Genomic DNA, 8,123 nt, shown 5'->3' with positions numbered 1-8,123 from the left:
TGGGTTTTTGACATTGAACGTTTATGATTTGAACATATTACCTGAACGTTTAAGTTTTTGCTTGAACTTTTAAAAGTTTGAATGTATTAGCTGAATGTATTAGTTGAACGTATTAGCTGAACGTTTAAGTTTTTGCCTAAAATTTTAAAGGTTTTGAACGTTTTAGCTGAACGTATTAGCTGAACGTTATGTACGTTAAGCGATTATTGTACGCTAACATTCCCCTATATATATATGTTACACATATATAGAATATTATTATTTTCATAAACCACATAGGCGACAAATATCCGTCCGTCCCCCCCCCCCCCCCACCCCCCTTCTGTCGCCCCACTTCTCCCGGGGGTCCTCCAAAAAGTCGCCCTTTGTCGCTTGTTATACCGCCACACTACACAAAGCCTAATAAACTAAATATAATTAATTTGGTACAAATAATTTAAATATTATAATTTGTTATTGTTTATTTGATGCGATTATAGTTAGATGGTTGATTAAAATAGTTAAAAGGTTAATGATGAGTTTGTATATTTTAGAAGTGAAAAGTTAAAGCATGAGAGAGATGAAAAGGTAAGTGTCGTGCGAGGGGCAGATTTTGCGTGTGAAAAGCCAAAGTACTGGTTTTAAAGCCAACACAATCCCTCTATCAACTCAATTATTAGATCTTTTTTTCTTTTCAAATAATCAAACTTTCAAATTATTATATTATTATTTCTAACTTTAATTTTGAAGTTTAATTTAACATTTAGTTTAATTATATATCTATAATTTATGAAATATCTTAATTGTATCCTCAAAATAACAGTAAAGTGCTTTCGAAATGCTTGATAAAAGTTCGCTCATTTAATAAATGAAAGTATCTGAATAAAGTTTCTTATTCGTTTAACCAAACGAACAAACATAAAATTTGCTTCGCTTGTTAATTTACATATATTCATTTAAATTTATTCATAATTTATTATTAATATTAATTGAGCTGAATCCATAAGCACAATCAAATTCTAGAACGAAGTGCTGGGTAAAACCAAATTACGAATGAACAATAACACATTAATTTTATTCTTTTATGCCCTTTAAATGCATTTACGTCAATTTAGAATCTTGAGGAATTAATATAAACAAACATGAATATGTTCATTTTCTTAAAGAACGGACATGAACAAGAATCTCACTTCTTTAAGTGTTCATACATGCTAGCTTGTTTTATATATCCATGTTTATGTTTGTTACGATTATTTTTCGAAAGAGATTATAAATTATAATATTATATTAAAATAACTTAATATAGTTGGGCCCTTTCCCTATGTTCTTGCAAATTAAAGTAATTTGGGACATGGTATTTTCTATACGGTAGTAAATTTCTTTAAAACAAAAACTCATATTCTTTAAGTTTACTTTTAAATTACGTATTTTTTACAATTATTTTGAAAAAAAAAGAAAAAAGAAACTTACAAATAACCACATCCACTAAATTATATACCGTATTGGTCGATAATCAATAACCACCAATTGTATATTTATAGTGTTAACAGAAACATACAAATAACCACATCACTAACTTATATATATCAAGCTATAAATTCGAAATTAATTTGTAAGTTTGGTTAGTTTGAGATGTATATAGATTGGTTTATGATTTGTAAACTAGTGATTCGTCAATGGCCTTCACATGTGTGAACCAAGGGTTCGCAACCGTAGAAGAAGAAACTATATGAAGGCTTTTAGGTGTGTGAGCCAGCGTGGTCGTTGGTGTGAAGTCAGAGTGTGTTCAACAAGACAGGGTTAAAGAAGAAACATGGGTTAAAAACAGGGTGCAGTGTGGAGAAAGTCAACATAAGATGTAGTAGGCTAACACTCTCGTCCACATAAGCTAAAATGCCAAACGCACCAAAACGGCTAGGGCATTTCCCAAGTGTTTTGGGTGCGAGCATCAACGTAGAGATGGCGTGCGGCACGGGTTGAATGGCGTGTGTTTATTTAGTTATGGAAAAAATTTGAATTTTAAACAAATGAGAGGACCGTTGAGTAATTTACTCTTTTGCTTAAGAAAATACACATAGTTACTTAAAGCGCGTTGACATTGAGCACCGAATAATAAGCGCGTGGGAAAGGGTGAGAGTGGAAGCTTGAAAAGGCGGTCAATGTTTAGTCACATTTATAGAAATATTATATGAAAAAGTAAAAACTAATAATAAAGTGATATATTCACCCATGAATCTTTTCATCCCTAAAAAGGTTGAAAAGGTAACCTTATCTCTCTCTCCAACTCCATTGTCAATTTTTGTTCTCTCTCAACCGTAAATAAATTAATAATATTTTTAAATATCAAAATAAAATACCTTCTATTCTTGTCCATGACGTATAGTATTTACTATTTAAGTGATTGAATATAGGAAAAAGTATAGTATTTAAGTGCTTGAAGTATCGACCATACGGATTCATGTATAGGATACAAGAGGTTGAGTGAAAGGACGGTTACAGACGTCAGCCTTTTCTTTTATAAAGAGAAAGAGAGAAATGTGCGTGGTCCATCAAAGCATAGAGCGAGCGAGTGGAGTTTATGGCGCCATGAGGGTTGAGTGGTGAGCGCTATAAGAAATCACATAGAGAACTTGTGACGCGTCTATTTGTGTTATGTGCCCTGATATGTAATTGCTCAACATATCATCTTACCACCCTATGTAGAAATCATTGATAATACACAACATATAGTTAGTTTAGTTTGAGAGAACCCATAGAGTTGGCTATACGATTACAAAAGAGAAAAATCACAAATATCTTATAAAATCGTCAAATACCTTTGAAGAAAGAAGTTATTCTATAAACCGTATATTCATGCCTAGTTAATCAAACCAATTTTAATACTTTTAGTCATCTGAACCTTGTTAGTTAGGGTTAGAGTTTATAAATGCTAAAATCGATAAAGATTGATTAACGAAAATAAAAGGAAGAATGAAACTAGCATACCTATTTATTTGTATGAGAGTACTCGCTACAGAGAGATTAGGAGGTTTTCAGCAAGAGTCGAAAGACGCCGCAGCCTTTGACCACCATTTTTGCTGCCATTGACCTCATCAGATGGTGCTGTTATTGGAAACGAAATTGAGAGAGGGCGGTGGGTTTGGAAGTGGATAGAAAACGTGGATACAAACGGTGGAAGTGTAGTGGAGTTATGGGTCCAATCACAACCATGTAGATAATAAACTTCACATTGTACAACCAAAGTTTGCACAAAACACCTATAAAACATAAAGTACAACCATCTGAAGCAAAACTCTCCAAAAATTGTAATATACAAATTGTCCAATTCAATGGTTTTCTCTTATGAACAAGATATTCATCTATGACTTTTTCTTAATAGCTTATACTCTACTTCTAAATTCATATAACCCGTTTACTGTATGATTTTATGAAGTAATCCCTATTTTCAAAAGAAGAAAGTACATATTACATCATCAAATAAGCTAAATGATTGCTAAGATTTACAACGATATACATTATTTGAAATCTAATATCAAACATGCTCAAAAAAACAACTTAAAATATAAAAACCTCATAAACAAAATCATATAAAAAATTTGTAATTTGTTTTTGAAAAACCTAACATATTAAATCCAAAACATGAGACTCGTACCAAGTAGGTAGGAGTCCAATGATCTCAATCGAGGTTTCCTGTAATGAGCTTTCGGGTGGCAAAGATTTTCCTGAAACAAAAGATGGTGGGCAATAGGGGTGTTCACGGTTCGGTTCGAAACCGTTCAAATCGGTCATCAGTTCGGTTTAAAGGTTGGTTTTTTCTTCAAGTTTCGGTCGGTCGGTTTCAATAATTTCAAACCGGAGTGAACGATTTCGTTTACGTTTATATCAAAAACCAACCGTACAAAACCGGACCGGATCGTATAATATAATTATATTTATGTTATATATATACATATATAGTTATATAATTTCAATATTTATGTTAAATATGAACTGATAGACTTGATAGTGCAAATGCAGTAGCAAGTTGTAATGAATTGGTCTTTAAATTTTCTTCATTAAAGTATTAAACCTTAGATCAAGATATACTTTATGATCTCATGCTTAGAATCTCAAGCCACTTATTCTAATGTATTTTCATATTTCTTGACAGGTTGTATTTAAACATGATCATGGACGAATTGTATTTATATATGTTAAACATTTCAAATTATTCGAGACTAAAACCGCGAAACCAAACTGGAATCAAACCATAATAAACGGTTTGGTTTAAGAGTTCAACGGTTTAGTTTTGGTTTACAAGAATCAAAAATCGTTACCAACGGTTCGGTTCAGGGATTGACCCAAAAACCGCGAAAACCGGACCGTGAACACCCCTAATGGACAGGGTTAAACAATAATATTTGCAATCACGAACATATGTGATCGCAATATCACATGTTGCCACTAGTTTACCCTGTATAGCCGAGTTTTATTCCCTAGTCTTATTTTAAATAAAAAAACCAACATGGAAGTAAAGTAAAAAACACCAGATATATAAATGCAGAACACCAAAAATACTTGCAACCGAAACTCCTTCTTCCACTTCTCCATAAATTCTCTTTTATTCCCCCCCCCCCTCTCTCTCTCCTACTTCTTTTATAAAACCTGTAAAACATTTTCAAATATTCACCATGGAGGATAAACCCAGCTGAAAGAACCCTTCAAAAAGTTCCTTTTGTTGTTATTTCCAACATTATTTCTTCACCAAAACAACCACCTTTTTGTTCATCACCCATCTTCATGTCCACATAAAGATCCATAAAATCTTCAATTTTTCACCATTTCTCAAAAATCCAAAACCTGGGTTTTGTTCAGTTCCCAATTCCAAACAAAACCCAGTTCCACAATGAGGTCAGGATTCAGTACAATCCTTCAAACCCTAACCCCGGAAGCGGCGAGTATCTTAACCCACGCCATCGCCGAAGCGGGGCGTCGTAACCACAACCAGACGACCCCGCTTCACGTCGCAGCGACGTTACTCGCCGCTCCAACGGGGTTCCTCCGCCAAGCGTGTATTCGTTCCCACCCACACAGCTCCCACCCGCTCCAGTGTCGGGCGCTGGAGCTGTGTTTTAGCGTGGCGATAGAGCGGCTCCCAGCCGCTACATCGTCCCCCGCTTTAACCGAGCCTCCCGTTTCCAACGCGCTCATGGCAGCGTTGAAACGGGCGCAAGCTCATCAACGGCGCGGCTGCCCGGAACAACAGCAGCAGCCGCTGTTAGCCGTTAAAGTTGAGCTTCAACAGCTTATTATTTCCATTCTTGATGACCCGAGTGTGAGTCGGGTCATGCGAGAAGCCAGCTTCTCAAGCCCAGCGGTTAAAGCCACAATTGAACAATCTATTAATAATAATAAGAATAATAGTAGTAGTAATCATTTTTCCGGCGGATTCCGGCAAATTCCGATACCAATTAACCGGAATTTGTATTCTCCAGCGAGTATTTATTTGAACCCAAGATTTCAACAACAAAAACATGGGAATTTAAGGATAGATGATATCGAACGGGTTATCGAAATCATGTCGAAATCGAAGAAAAAAAACCCGATATTAGTAGGGGAATTCGAGCCAGAATCAATCAAGAAAGAAATCTTGATGCGGGTTCAAACCGGTGATCTTTCGCCCGAGTTCAAGAACTCAGAGGTGATCTCGGTTGAATTAGCGACGGGAAAGTCGCTTGTTCGGACCAAGATTAACGAACTTATCGAGTTAATCGAGACCCGAGATCGAACTCGAAGCATTGTTATAGATTTAGGTGATTTGAATTGGGCAGTGGAAGTTTCGGGCATTGCTTGTGAGTCGGTGGCGGAGATGGCTAAATTAGTGACCAAATTTGCGACGGCAGGGCGTCGCGTTTGGTTGATCGGAACCGCCACTTGTGAGACTTATATGAAGTGTCAAGTTTATCATCCATCAATGGAAAGTGATTGGGATTTACAAGCTTTGCCTGTTTCTTCAAGATTATCATTTTCTGGGAGGTAAAGTTTTAAATATTTTATTAAAAAAGTTGTTAAATTCGGACATTTGGTGTTTTATTGAAGTAAATCTAATGTAGGATCATATGATTATGAAATGTATATAGGTTGAATTCGGTTAACAACGCGGCCCAACGCTCTGCCCGAAATGTTTTTATGATTATGAACAAGAGGCTGAGAAGTCGCGGGTGGAAGCGAAGAGTGATCTGACTCAATGGTTGCAGAATGCAAAAGCACAAAGATGTGAAACTGAAACCGAAACCAAAAAGGTACGAAATTCGGTTTTGTATGATTTTGTTTTACATTTTTCTGTGAAATTCGGTTTCATTTTGCGGTTTTTGTGTAGGTTAATAATCAAGAACTGATGAAGAAATGGATTGATATATGCTTGCGAATTCATCCGAACCATGGTCAAATCCCGAGTTTTGGAATGATGGGGTCGGGTATTGTACCTATGTATAAACCGAACGGGTTTCTGGGTCAAACGGGTCAACAGCTGGAGGCTCCCCCAAGCCCAGTTCGTACGGAGCTTGCTCTTGGACCGAAAGAGGTTCGTGAGGATTTACCGGTTAAGGACTACTTAGGATGCATCTCATCCGAACCTCGAACCAAAGGTAACGGATCTCCGAAGGGTAAATATGTTCATTCTGTAAATGCGGACTCTTTTAAGAAACTACGGAAACATTTGATGAAAATGGCGTGGTGGCAACCGGAGGCCGCTACTAGCATCGCGACTACCCTAACACAATCTTCAAGGGGTTGTTTGTGGTTGTTGTTTGCGGGTCCCGACCGGGTCGGGAAGAAAAAGATGGCGTCGGTTCTTGCCGAGCATGTATGCAGGGTTGACCCGATCACGATTAGCATCGGGTCGAGTCGTGATGAGGGTGAAATGGATTGCGGGTTTCGTGGGAAAACGATGTTGGATCGTGTTGTTGATGCGGTTCGTAGGAACCCGTTTTCGGTTATTGTGCTTTTGGGTATCGATGAAGCGGATATGCTCATTCGCGGGAGGATAAAAGAAGCAATGGAGAGAGGCCGGTTGACCGATTCGCATGGTCGCGAGGTTAGCCTTGGGAACATAATATTTGTGTTAACCGGGAATTGGTCGACACACAACGGTGATGAAACGGTTGACAAGAGATCGCTGCATCCGTCTTCAACGGTGATTGGGGACTAAAGCTAACTTTTTGTGAAAAACGGTCAAAAAAACGAGCCGATTGGCTTTCGGATGCAAAAACGTCACCAAAACAACAAAAGAGAGTCGGGTCGGGTCTCTCGCTTGATCTTAACCTTGCGGTGGACATCGAGGAAGAACGGACAGACACAAGCGATCTAACTATCGAGCAAGGAGACGAGAACCCACATTTTGCAAATACATCGGTTTCGGTACCACACGAGCTCGTGGGCCCAAATGTTGTGACGGTCGGGTTCAAACCGGTTCAATTTTGGGCTAATCCGTTATGAAATCGAGGAAAACGGTAAAATACGCGTTTTCCACCGTGTTTGACGAGAAACTCGCCATCGAGATCGATGAAGCAACCGTAGACAACATTGTAAGCGGACTATGGTTCGGGCAAACGAGTTTAGAGGACTGGGCCGAACAGGTGCTTGTCCCGAGCCTTCATAGGCTCGTGGGGCACTTGCCGTCTTCCGTCGAAGACTTGGTGGTTCGGCTCGAGTCGGATTTCGATCTTGATCAAGCAAAGTATGGCAGAGATCGGTTGCCTAGTAAAGTTAATGTAATAGTAGATACAGTTTAAAAAGTAGAGGGGTTAAATGTGCAAATCTTTTGTTTCTATTAGGGTAAAAGTTGTAAATAGTCAAAAACTCTTTGGATATGTATTGGCCAAGAAGGCACTGCTTGGGGTTAATATTAAAACTTTTTTGAAGCATTTTCTTTTGTTCATGAAAGGATACATGCACCAATCGGTCGGTGTTTCGATTGTTGAGTGTTATGTGCCTTAGTTCAAGGCTTGATGCAAAACTACTATCGAGCCGAGGGTCTCACCGGAAGCAGCCACTCTATTCCTACGGAGTAGAGGTAAGACTGGCTACATCTTACCCTTCTCAGACCCTATCATAACTTTGCTATTGGTGGGATATACTGAGTACGACGATGATGATATTTCTTT

The 8,123-nt window shown here is 37.9% G+C and overlaps 1 pseudogene; it reads left to right on the top strand.

Annotated features, from left to right (window-relative positions):
• Nucleotides 1-4,864: 4,864 nt before the first annotated feature.
• LOC143594268 (protein SUPPRESSOR OF MAX2 1-like) lies at nucleotides 4,865-7,809 on the top strand (annotated as a pseudogene).
• Nucleotides 7,810-8,123: the final 314 nt, after the last annotated feature.

This window comes from Bidens hawaiensis, unplaced genomic scaffold (genome assembly GCF_021521415.1).
Source record: "Bidens hawaiensis isolate Kalapana, Puna unplaced genomic scaffold, B.hawaiensis_p1.1 tig00043431_1, whole genome shotgun sequence".
NCBI lineage: Eukaryota > Viridiplantae > Streptophyta > Magnoliopsida > Asterales > Asteraceae > Bidens > Bidens hawaiensis.
The sequence above is the reverse complement of the archived record's forward strand: the minus strand, read 5'-3'. Positions and strand labels throughout refer to the sequence as shown.